We start from the raw sequence: 12,448 nt of genomic DNA, 5'->3' as shown, positions 1-12,448 counted from the left end.
CAGCAGAGGCCGTTTGGGGGTGTCACCCCTGGTGCCTGCATCTTTGTGAGCCTCCTCTTAAACTGCTCAGTTGTTGAATCCATTTGCTGTCAGGACCTGACCCACATGCCTCTGGGCGCGGGCCGGGTGAGCAGTGTGAACCCTTTGATGGGGGAGATTTGCTGTCCAGGTGAGAGCGGGTGGAGCCGGGGACATTGGCCTGAGTCCAGGGCCTTCCTGGCTCCGTCAGGCAGCATCCAGGGCAGCTGAATTCTGGTAACCTGCAGGCTGACTTCCTGGGAGGCACCAGGGAACCAGGGCATCACTGGGGGCATAGCTTGAGCCCCCGAAAGAACAGGACAGGCATCCTGGGTGGGGTTACTGCCCCAGGACCCTCTTGGGGTGGGGGGAACCACATCACATTTCATTTGGTTTCCTTTCCTCCTGCAGGAAAAGTAACTCAAGAGTTAGTCCTCACTTCTTCTCTGTAGCTGGGGAGGTCCAACCTGTGGCCACTCATGGTCAGAGGCTGTGGCGTATAGGAGCCTCCTCCCAGCCTCTGCCCAGCTCAGGCTCCTGGGAGCCTCCCTGGCATTGCACTTGGGTCTAGAAATCGCCAGTGCTACCCTAGCCTTGGCCAGGCCATGGGACCATTCCAACTAGGTTACATGATAATCTGGGGCTCATGGTCTTCGTCTCTTATAGGAAGAAATCGACCAGAGGCTGAGCTGACAGTCTCTTCCAAGGCAAAGAAAGAGATGGGGCAGGAGAGGAAAAGCAGATTGCAGACAAAAGAGCGAAGAGTTGGGGAGAGAGAAGGTAAGCGGTGCCAGCTGCAGGGCCTGTCTGGGTGGAAAGTCACGCCGCCCCCCAGAGCCTCCTCGGCAGTGTCCTGAGTGCCTGGGCCCCACAGGGCCGTCTCCCCAGAAGCAGTTAAGACCTGGCTGATTCTAAGCCATCGGAAAGTAAATATAAAACAGGATTAAATATTAAGAAGCCAAACAAAGTGGCCTTATTAAAAAGGCACAGTGTAAGCACGACATGCTGTCGCAATAATTATTATTACCGCCATAAACTGGAGGAGGCAGAAACGCCCGCCCTTGGTCTGCAGCCGCCATCCGGAGGAGAAAACCAGGTCGCTGTGCTCCCAGCAGGCCATAAACACCCGGCGCTCCCAAGCAGAAAATCTCTCCCCACGGTCACGGCGCCACTGTGGCGGCCACCTCAGTTAGGACGGGGCAGGGGGACCATGCAGCTGTACCAGACGGAGGGCACTTGGGCTGCAAGTGGGGGCTGCAGCTTGGGGCTGCAAGCTGCACTTGGGCACCCGGTTTCTCGTCCCACCTGGCCCCACCATCCTGAGAGGTGAAGGGGCCAAGTTGGGCATCTACAGGCCCTGGGGACACTGGGCAAATAGGAGGGGCTGGACACCTCTCCCCTGCCCCCGAGGGACACAGCTCACTGCCACCGTCGGGAGTGAGAGAGGTGGTGATGGGTACCCTTCTGTGCAGGACGCCTCTGGAAACCAGCTGTTTTAGGCACAAAACTGCTTTTAGGCTGGAGATGATGTTCTAGATTCCAAGGCCAGGCTCAGCAGAGGGTCACCCGTGTGGAGTGACATGTGAGGGACAGAGAATGGCTGTGTCCCCAGTCCCTCTCCAGCCCAGCCCCAGCCCAGCTGGACGGTGTCTACCATGTCCTCCCTCTATTTCAGGGTCTTGGATTTTCTCGGGACAGATGGTAGTAAGGCCAGGATCATAACAGCTCTACTGCAGTGTCATTGTAACAGCTCGGGCTTCCATCACCTGCTACCTGCCAGCGACACACCAGACCTAACTCAAGCCTCAGAACAACTCTGTGAGAGAGTATATCAATTGCCCCATTACATGCTTTCGTTTCATAGATCAGGAAACTGAGGCTGAGAGAATGAAGCGGCTTATCCAAAGTGAGCAGAGCAGCTCATGAGGTCTGGGACTTGAACCTCAGCCTGTGTCAAGCCAAGTCTACCCTCATGCACATCAGACAAGTTTATGAAGCCCTTCCCTATCAAGAGAGAAGAGGCCTGTGGATGTGCTAGAGTCACTGGGAGGGGTAGAAGATGGGCATAGGGTATGGGTGGGGGGTCCGGGGAGAAGTCAGGTACTGTGCAACCCTGCCCAGGGTGCTGCTGGGTCTGAGCCTGGGCCCTGGAACCAGTGGCTTGAGTTTGGACCCTGGCTCTGCACTTTGGGGGCTTCCCTTGTAACTCAGCTGGTAAAGAATCAGCCTGGAATGCGGGAGACCTGCGTTTGATCCCTGGGTTGGGAAGATCCCCTGGAGAAGGGAACGGCTACCCACTCCAGTATTCTGGCCTGGAGAATTCCATGGACTGTATAGTCCACGGGGTCACAAAGAGTTGGACATGGTTGAGTGACTTTCACTCTCACTTTGCACTTTGGAGCTCTGAGACCTGGGGTCTGTTACGTCCCTCCTCTGTGGCTTGGTTTCCCTGCCAAGGCCTACATGTATTGCAGGGCTAGAAGGGTAGAGCAGCCCTTCCTTTGACAGTGGAGACCAGTGAGGTACAGAGAGGATCAGTGACTCGCCCAAGGTCACACAGCTAATTAGAGCTGGAGGTCTGGTCCCTTTCCCACCAGCCAGCACTGCCTCCTTTTCTTGCCAGCCCTTTACTCACATCATAGAGGGGCCAAAAGCCCGCCGTGGTCATCCTGGCCAAGCACAGGGTTGCCCTAGCTCCCTCCTGAAGGTCCGGATCTCACACTTGTGCCCTGAGTGTGCTGTCCACAGGGGCCTGCAGAGCTCAGGGTGTGCTTTCTCTCTCTCTCTTTCTTCTTGGGCTCCATCTTCTTCCCTATTTTCTGCTGCTCGTGATAACTTTGACCTGAGTCAGACTCCCCAGGGAGGCCCTACTGGTGTCCAGCAAGATCCTGAAGGCTGTGGGCACCCACGGTGGGGCTGTCCTGATGAGAGAACGGCTTCTTCACGAGGTTTCAGCCTTGCCTTCCCCTCAGCAGGAGAGCAGATTCCAGTCTTAAACTGCAGGCGTTTATATGGGAAGTGAGTCACTTAAGCTCCCAAACCTGCGGAGCCTCAAGCCCCATAACTCCCTGAATGAGTCTGCGGACAGCGGTCAGCGCATCCATCAGCCACCCCCCCCCGCCACGTCCTCCACTTCAATTGATCGTGCGGCTCTCCCTGCTGGTGCCGGTCAGGTTCTTCTTGCACCCTGGTTCTCCGGATGCTTTAATCGTCCACATCTTTCTCAGCAAGACCGCTCCAGAACCTGCTCTAGAATACGCTCTAGACCGGAAGCCTTGCTCCCCTCCTTCACTGGCCAGGCCCTGTCAGGACCACATCCACAGGGGCAGCCAGGGGTCAAGTTCAGGGACAGGGAAGGGCTGAGCCCACGTTCTCTGCAGACCCTGGGACGGTTTGGTGTTGACAAGGTGGTTAGGGGACGTAGTCTCTGTCTCCAAACCTGCGACATCCATTTCTGGGGCTGCCTGAAACGATCCTTTTGGGAAAATGATCTAAACCTCAGTTTTCTCATCTGAAAAACAACGGAGACAATATGGGGCTTTCCTGGTGGCTCAGTGGTAAAGAATCTGCCTGCCAATGCAGGAGACAAGGGTTTGAGCCCTGGTTTGAGAAGACCCCACACACTAAGAAGCAACGAAGCCCGCGCACCACACTATTGAGCCCACTGCTGAAGCCCACGTGCCCAAGAGCCCGTGCTTTGCAACAAGGGAAGCCTCCCCACTGAGAAGCTGCAGCACTGCAATGAAGAGCAGCCCTTACTTGCTGCAACTAGAGAAAAGCCCGCAGAGCAACGAAGACCCAGCTCAGCCAAAAATCAATCAAATTGAAAAAAAAACAAACCCCAAAAACAGAGACCATAATACGGATCTTGGAGGGTTAAGTGAGGATTAAAGGTAACATGGGTTAGAGTAATACTTCTCTGTGTGCGCGTATTGCCCAGACACCAGATGGACTTATTGGGGATGAAAAAGCAAAAATGGAGGCCCAAGAGAAGGACTTCAGGACCAGCTGCTCTGATCTGAACGGTCACCTGGAGTCTGAGTGCTGGTTGGTGATGGTGGATGTGTTCTCAGCCGCTCCCCGAGGAGGGCTGCAGACACCACGTTCCCTTTGGGGCCCTGGTTGTCAAGGTGGTCAGACCTTCATGAATATTCATGATGTCCCTACTGGGCAAGAACAGTCACCTACTCTGACAGGGTCCCTGCCCTGGAAATGCTTAACAGCTTGTGAGAAGACACTTTGTAAAAACCTTGAACTGTTATTACATGCATGAAAAAAAAGAAGATTCAAGCAGGACTCGAGAAAAGAGCTTTGCTCTTCTCCTTTAGTGCCCCCTTAATTCTCCTTTTTAACCTTCAACTGCAGGGTCTGCCAGAGACTGGGTTCTATTCTCCCCACCTGCTCTCTGCCATGTCAGAGAGGCTGTGAGCACACCTGACTGCCTGGTGGTCCACCAAGCCATACTCTGGACACTTCTGTTGGGTCAGGATGACATCACACGGGCCGCGGACCCTTCGGGATGGCCCTGCTACAGACAGAGGTCTGCAGCTCATTGGAAAGAATTTCTGCATCTACGAAGCAGGGAGACTAGTAGCAGAGTGATACGGGGCCTCAGTTCCAGTTTGCTTTTAAATAGATTTGGGGCTAAACATATTTTTTAATAGGCAACAATTGAGTTAGTCTAATGAGAAATGTCATCTCCTACCGCTGCCAGAGAAGCAAGCCGCTTCCATTAGAAGTAATGTTTCCTGGATAGATTAAGGCATGGAAAATCATCTTGGGTCGTCAACAATTCCCTCCAGTTTCACTGATCTGATTAGACTTAGCAACGGAAAGAGGAATTTACAAATTAGAAGCCGTTCTCTATTTATTACCAAAATGGCTGCTTTCCACTCCGCCCAGGAGACGCAGCTGAGATCTCATTAAGTCTCTGCTTGTGATAACATTTAGTCCATAAATCTCCATCTCTACCAGTGAATGAAATGAGCATTACGCCCAAGAACACACGATGGATGAAATCAAACCTCTGCCCCTTGGAAGGGAGTTGACCTTTTCAAGCATTAAATGTATTCAGCTTTCCGGCCCTAAAGAAACAGCTGGGAACTTACTCTGGGTCCTCTCTTAACCCTTTCTCAACTGCCTGTGCAGACAGCTAGCTGGCCTCACTGAGAGAGAAATGAAATAAAGATATTTCTGGCACTTCTCTGAATGTATTTGAAGAAGAAAGGGGAGAAGCGGTTGGTACATGAAGAAAAACATTGAGGAGGTCCGTTCTCTTGCAGAAGTCAGAGAGAAGTGTAGACAGACAAGAAACGGAAGATGACAAATTAATTGGTGTGTCTGAATCATTCTGTGGCCTCTGCGGGGCCAGATATCTGGTCCTGTCTGGTTTTAGCCTGACACAGTGACAAGGCGGCTCCGGGTCACCTGTTCCCAATGGTGGACTTCCACAGATTTCCAGGCCTCCCACCCCTTTTCCATATTCACTGCTGGTTGATCCGCCAGGCTCTGTGACATTTCTGGGGATGTGAACCTCCCCTCTCACTACAGGTGCGCAGCCCAGCAGGGGGGAAGATGGATAGACAGGTATAACAGGTTGTGTACATCACTGTCACCAGGCAGGCATAGAGCAGGCACCTGGGGTCAAAAAGGGGGATAAGGAGAGGAGGGGGAAGGGTGGAAGGGGAGCAGTGCCCGAGGAGGGCTCAGAGTGGGGCGTTCGTAAGGAAGATGGTGGAGCTGGGTTCTCCAGGTGAGGGGGGACAGAGGATGCCAGGCACCAGGAAGATCTTTGGAAGAATCAGCTTGCTTCCAGGGTTCAGGGGAATCCTATGGGAGATCCAGAGCAAATTTCAGGAATCTGAAATCAATCTGAAGTCCTCTGGGGTCTGATGGACTGGAGGTTTGTCTAAACTCCCAAGGCTAAAGCTGACATGTGTCAGCCTCAAGCCACAGAAACCACACCTGATCCTGGAACGGGTCTGTGATCACTCACCTAGAGCCAGACATTCTGGAATGTGAAGTCAAGCGGGACTTAGGAAGCATCACTACAAACAAAGCTAGTGGAGGTGATGGAATTCCAGTTGAACTATTTCAAATCCTAAAAGATGATGCTGTGAAAGTGCTGCACTCAATATGCCAGAAAATTTGGAAAACTCAGCAGTGGCCACAGGACTGGAAAAGGTCAGTTTTCATTCCAATCCCAAAGAAAGGCAATGCCAAAGAATGCTCAAACTACCATACAAATACACTTATGTCACACGCTAGTAAAGTAATGCTCAAAATTCTCCAAGCCAGGTTTCAGCAATACATGAACCGTGAACTTCCAGATGTTCAAGCTGGTTTTAGAAAAGGCAGAGGAACAAGAGATCAAATTGCCAACATCCATTGGAGCATTGAAAAAGCAAGAGAGATCCAGAAAAACATCTATTTCTGTTTTGTTGACTATGCCAAAGCCTTTGACTGCGTGGATCATAGTAAACTCTGGAAAATTCTGAAAGAGATGGGAATACCAGACCACCTGATCTGCCTCTTGAGAAACCTGTATGCAGGTCACAAAGCAACAGTTAGAACTGGACATGGAACAACAGACTGATTCCAAATAGGAAAAGGAGTATGTCAAGGCTGTATATTGTCACCCTGCTTATTTAACTTAAATGCAGAGTACATCATGAGGAACGCTGGGCTGGAGGAAGCAGAAGCTGGAATTAAGATTGCCGAGACAAATATCAATAACCTCAGAAATGCAGATGACACCACCCTTATGGTAGAAAGTGAAGAAGAACTAAACAACCTCTTGATGAAAGTGAAAGAGGAGAGTGAAAAAGTTGGCTTAAAGCTCAACATTCAGAAAACTAAGATTATGGCATCCAGTCCCATCACTTCATGGCAAATAGATGGGGAAACAGTAGAAACAGTGGCTTGACTTTATTTTTCTGGGCTCCAAAATCACTGCAGATGGTAACTGCAGCCATGAAATTAAAAGACGCTTACTCCTTGGAAGGAAAGTTATGACCAACCTAGACAGCATATTAAAAAGCAGAGGCATTACTTTGTCAACAAAGGTCTGTCTAGTCAAGGCTATGGTTTTTCCAGGGGTCATGTACGGATGTGAGAGTTGGACTATAAAGTAAGCTGAGCACTGAAGAATTGATGCTTTTGAACTGTGGCGTTGGAGAAGACTCTTGAGAGTCCCTTGGACTGCAAGGAGATCCAACCAGTCCATCCTAAAGGAGATCAGTTCTGGGTGTTCATTGGTAGGATTGATGTTGAAGCTGAAACTCTAATACTGTGGCCACCTGATGTGAAGAGCTGACTCATTTGAAAAGACCCCGGTGCTGGAAAAGATTGAGGACAGGAGGAGAAGCGGACAACAGAGGATGAGATGGTTGGATGGCATCACCGACTCAACGGACATGGGTTTGGGTGGACTCTGGGAGTTGGTGATGGACAGGGAGGCCTGGCGTGCTGCAGTTCATGGGGTTGCAAGGAGTCGGACACGACTGAGTGACTGAACCGAACTGAACTGATCTGACTCCCCCCTTTTACAGACAAAGAAACCTAGATGGGCAAAGTGCCCATCAGCCACCGGGCAGGACCTGGGAGTCTGGTGACCTGTGGGTCTCAACTCCTGTTCAGTCTACAACACAACACACCACCACAACTGTGCAGACTGTAAGCTCCAGCCTCCAGTCAGGTGAGAGCTGGTTGTGTTCACATTTCTGATCTAATCAAGGGACAACTTAAATTGATAGAATCCATCCAGTAAGGGGAGTAGTGGCAGCTACAACTAATGGAAATGATTTTATACCACTTAAGAGGCTCAAGAAGAAGCTCTACAAGTCTAACTGAAGCCTGGTGCCCTCTGGTGAAAACCTTGGATATCCCGCCTGACGGTCAGCTGCCCAATCACTGCAGAAGGGCGGAGGGAGCCGAGGGCAAGAGGGCCAGGACCCTCACTGCTGGCCTGACTTTCCGCACCAAGAAGATGTGCCCCCTGCTCCCAGGTGGAAGCTCGATCTTTCTCTTTGTGTCTGCTGGGGCACAGCAAACGACCCACCAAGCTTCTCGTCGTAGCTGGAGCAAGTGTTGAATATCAGCAAATACAATGAGACTAATTCTGAATGTCCCTGTCGAGAAAGGGTCCTCAGTTTCTTCTTGCCTGTGTCTGTGGTGTGGGGACGTGTGTGTATATCCATGCGCCTGATGTGTGTGTGTACCCCTGGTGTGTGTATGTGTGTGTGTGTGTATACATGCTTTTATTTTCAGAGAATTTTGTTGACACAGTGACTGACCTGATGCTGGATATCGTTATCCTATCTCATGAGTCACTGACATGAGATGTAAGAGTTGACTGGCTGATTTGAAGCTTGGAATTGAGAAGGTAAACAAAAGCTTTCCCCCTTAAAACTGGCCTGTCAAGCATATAATGAGGGCTTTTCACCTCATCAGCCAGCTGTTGAGAGCGGATCTATTATCTCACCCCCGAGTAGAGGCACAGACTAGTTTCGGTGCAGCCGGAACCATTGCTTACAAGCTTCTGGCCTGCGTTTTTGTTTTCTCTTGACCTCTAAACTTGGGGGGTGTGTGTGCCTGTACCCGGCACATTCTGAGGCCCCCTGAGCACGACTTCGGGGCTGTGTGTCAAAACCAACATTATGCTTATCAAGTCAGTTTTAGAATACGAATTTAGTGACCATCAATGGCTCCTGTGACTAGATATTGAAAAATATCTTAATGTCCTTATTTTTTGTTAAAAACCCCTAACACTGAAGAACCTTATGAAAACTGAAATGTATATCTTTTGAGAGGATAAACCTTTCATCAAAGCTCTGTCCAGTGGAAGTCCCCTGCAGACCTCTTTGCTGGGAGTGAGTTCGGTCAGTCGGATGGACTCACATGAATCACATCTAAATTACAAAGGATGTATACTTTTATGAATTTTGGGAAGCGGCTTTCTTTCTTGCCCTGCTACCACCTGGGATGTCGTTGGAAACAGGACAGTCTACTGTCCCCCACCTCCCTGGATGACCTTCATGGAACACTGTCCTCTTGGGGCCATACTCTGAGAACGGCGTGCTCTCACCGTACACTCGACGAGGCCCCCAGGGGCCTCTCTGCCGCTCCCAGACTGGGCCCGACAGCAGAGCAGCCAGACTGCTCCATGGCTCATGGGCTGCCCTTGGAGACACCCCTGCCCATGTCCTTGTTCTGACCAGATTCCTGAGTGTGGTTCTGCACACGAGAAGATGGGCCCCCAGCACCCGCCCAGGGGAGTCGTTCGCAGCTGCCTGGAAGGATCCATGAATCAGCCTCACCGCGCGGCCCAGGGATCGGATGCTGGTGCTCACTGCGGGGCTCAGCTTGTGCCTGATGCCTTGCCTCACCGGCCGAGTGAGTGTCCCCCCACAGCCCTAAGGCAGAGTTAGAACTGGCTAAAGGCGCCGGGCCGGAGAGGCGTCTGCTCTCCCCGCGGGGTGCAGGGTTAGGACGGCCTCTAACACGGGCACTTAGGGGCCAGAGTAAGAAGGGAGTCGAGGAGAAAAACCTTTGCTAGTATCCCTCTGGCCGTCTGACCAGAACTCTTTCTCATCATTCCAGGTGTGCGGCGGCCGTGAGAACGAGTACGTCCAAGGAACACACCATTTGTTTTCATCGAAATGTAAAAAAAGCTCAAATGATGATGCCCGTGCCCTGGACACACGTACAGTGTGGACCAGTAATGTTCAGCTCCCTGTTTTTGAGCCCCACTGGGCCCTTCTGAAGGCAGCCTCTGCTCCTGGAGGCCCTCCAATCTCTGTGTTTCAACAATACACGATCCAGACTTGGCAGGGCAGGTGGAAGCCACGCGGCTCTGCTGCTTCACGGGGACTGAAGAGGGGCTCCCGGGAGCAGCGCTGAATACACGGAATACATATTTAATCGGTTTGTCTGTGTGGAAACTCGGTCGTTCGATTCCACGGTCTGTCTGTCTTTTCCACGCTCATCTCACTAATGTCTGTCTTCGAGGGCTGGGGCTGCATTTAAATGGTCTGAACAGCGTGAAAGAGAGATTCCCACATGCACAAATAATTAATCCATGCATTTTTGATCTTGAGGAGGAGAAAGAAAGAAGAGAAGGATTCCGGTCCCATGAAGGCTGTGTCCCCAGGGTCTGAAGCAGCATGTGGCACAGAGCGGACCTTTAATCTGGAGATGGATGGATGGGTGGGAGGGAGGATGAATGAGCTCAGAATATTGTAACGTATTTTTTATATAATTTACTGGCCACCTTATTGACTCTGATTACTAAGAGAAACACCTCAAACAATGCACTTTCTCTCTGTTGCCTTCCCTAACCCTACTCCTTCTACGACCTCAGTGGTATCCATAGCTTTTCCTCCACAAATGTATACCTGGGCTCCTCGTGGGTGTGCTCAGCCACCAGGCAATAACGTGTCACTGAGCAGTTTCCTGGCTGGAGTCACGCTGTATCACCATTGTCAGACACCTGGCATCTCCTAAATGCTGCTGGGGTTCCTGGCTAGGGTGAAGGCAGAAGCGGCCAGAGCCACTGGTCAAGACTGACAATATCTTTTACCCTTTTTCTGAAAAGACTAGTTAGTCTTTGAGCTGAAGAGAACTGGCAGATACACTGTACTATAATCTTTTAGCAATTTCAAAGGCAAATTTCAGCTACTTTGATGGAAACATATAGTAGCATCTCTCCCCTTGTATTTGCTTCAAAGGGCAAACTATGAAGTTCTGAAGATCAGAATATAATTTCTGAGCACGGGCCTGCCTTTTCTTCAAATCCATTAGGTGGCCAGCTCCTTAACAACCCAGTCTTGTCCACTCGGCTCTTGATCGGACTTTCCTGAAGCCCCCACCTCCGGATGAACTTTCTGGCTCCAGCCCCAGGCATCGCACGTTCAGTTCCTCACATGTTTCTATTCCACCCTTTGTCTTGCTTTTTAAGATGCTCATTCCCTGGCGCCCCAACCCCCGGACTGCCCCACCACCACCTCCATGATGGAAGCAGGCAGGCCCTGTACTGTCCTCCTTCTGGGACAAGGCTGAAGACAGAAGCAGACCCAGGCCCCGAGGAAAGAGCCTGGGGGAGGGGCAGCAGCTTTCAGGCTGAGCTCATCCGTATTTGGGTTCATGAGGGTCCTGAGAGAGACTGTCCACCAGGGTGGGCGGTTCATCGTGTGCTCCCCAAAGCTGGGTCAGAAATGGGGGTGGGGGTCTTGTGCACTCGATCTGCTCCAGCAGCAGAGACTCCCCTGTCTGGGCAGGACAGGGGGCAGCATACTCATCCTTGGAGGAGAGGTGATCACTGCGTCTCTGGACGGCCACGCAGTGTTGGGTGGGCTGCAGACACACATGTCCCTATGAACATGCAAGAAATCCACTCCCACCATCCGTTGTGAACTGAGCACCGTCCTGACCAGGGAGCAGACTGGGGCCCAGAGCCGACTCCTGTGCTTGGTGGCAGGGGTCCCCTTGGCTCCCAGGCCAGCTCACTCATTCACGCACTGCTCGGCACCCGGGACCACCCCCTCGTCCATGATCCGTCAGCAAGACTGCTGGGCATCTTCCAGGAAGACCCTTGGCTGCGTCGCTGCTCCCTGTTCTAATCCATCCCAGGCCTTCAGCCTCCCAGCCTGCTGAACTCCCAGCAGAGCGTGAAGTCCTCCTTGGGTTGTTGAATCATGTTGTTACCAGCCCCTGGCAGGGCATGTTCTAATTCTGTGTTTGTACCTTGAGCAGAGTCACTAGAAAGGGCATTGTTGGAGGATGTGTTCCACCTGCGTCTGAGATGAGGGAGTGTCCTATGCCCTCTCCCTCCACCCACCTCTCTTCCCGGATTGCCACCGAGAGCTCAGGCACCAACAAGCAGGAACAGCCAGAAACCAGCCGGGAAGCGTGGACACAGCCAGCACAATGTACGCCCACACACACGGCCAGGGTATCCACACACCGTGTCGGGATACACGTGCACACACGTGTCCTGTGCCTTCCTGGCCTCCGGAAGGATGCAGTGATGGACACCCTGCCTCCCCATCGGTCCCCAGAGCCCAGCGGGTCTCCCTTCTCCCTCCCGGCCCCCAAGCCTCTTTGGTTCTCCACCCTTACCTGCCTGACCCACGCAGCAAGCTGTTTAACCTTATGGATTCCTTGGCCAGAAACAACCTTATTCAAATGTGTGAAACATGACGGAAGGACACCCACAGGAGGAAAGCATGGTCGGGGTCAGAGAGATGGAGGTCAGAGGAGACACAGGGCAGTTAGGGCCACGTTCACCCCACAACCCAGGTACTGGGGGCTGAACAGAGCACAGAGCCCCACCCTGGAGCCACCAGATCTGAGGAGGCGTCTGGAGCCTGCATTTCTAGCAAGTCCCCCAGTGACGCTGGTGCTGCTGGTCCACAGCCCACATTTCAGAACC

General features: G+C 52.0%; 1 protein-coding gene across 8 annotated transcripts in view; it reads right to left on the bottom strand.

Annotated features, from left to right (window-relative positions):
* CACNA1C (calcium voltage-gated channel subunit alpha1 C) overlaps window positions 1–12,448 on the bottom strand; it is a 390,058-nt gene that overhangs the window by 98,754 nt on the left and 278,856 nt on the right. The gene's annotated exons all lie outside the window — the stretch shown is intronic.

Source organism: Muntiacus reevesi, chromosome 1 (assembly GCF_963930625.1).
Source record: "Muntiacus reevesi chromosome 1, mMunRee1.1, whole genome shotgun sequence".
Classification (NCBI taxonomy): Eukaryota; Metazoa; Chordata; class Mammalia; order Artiodactyla; family Cervidae; genus Muntiacus; species Muntiacus reevesi.
The sequence above is the reverse complement of the archived record's forward strand: the minus strand, read 5'-3'. Positions and strand labels throughout refer to the sequence as shown.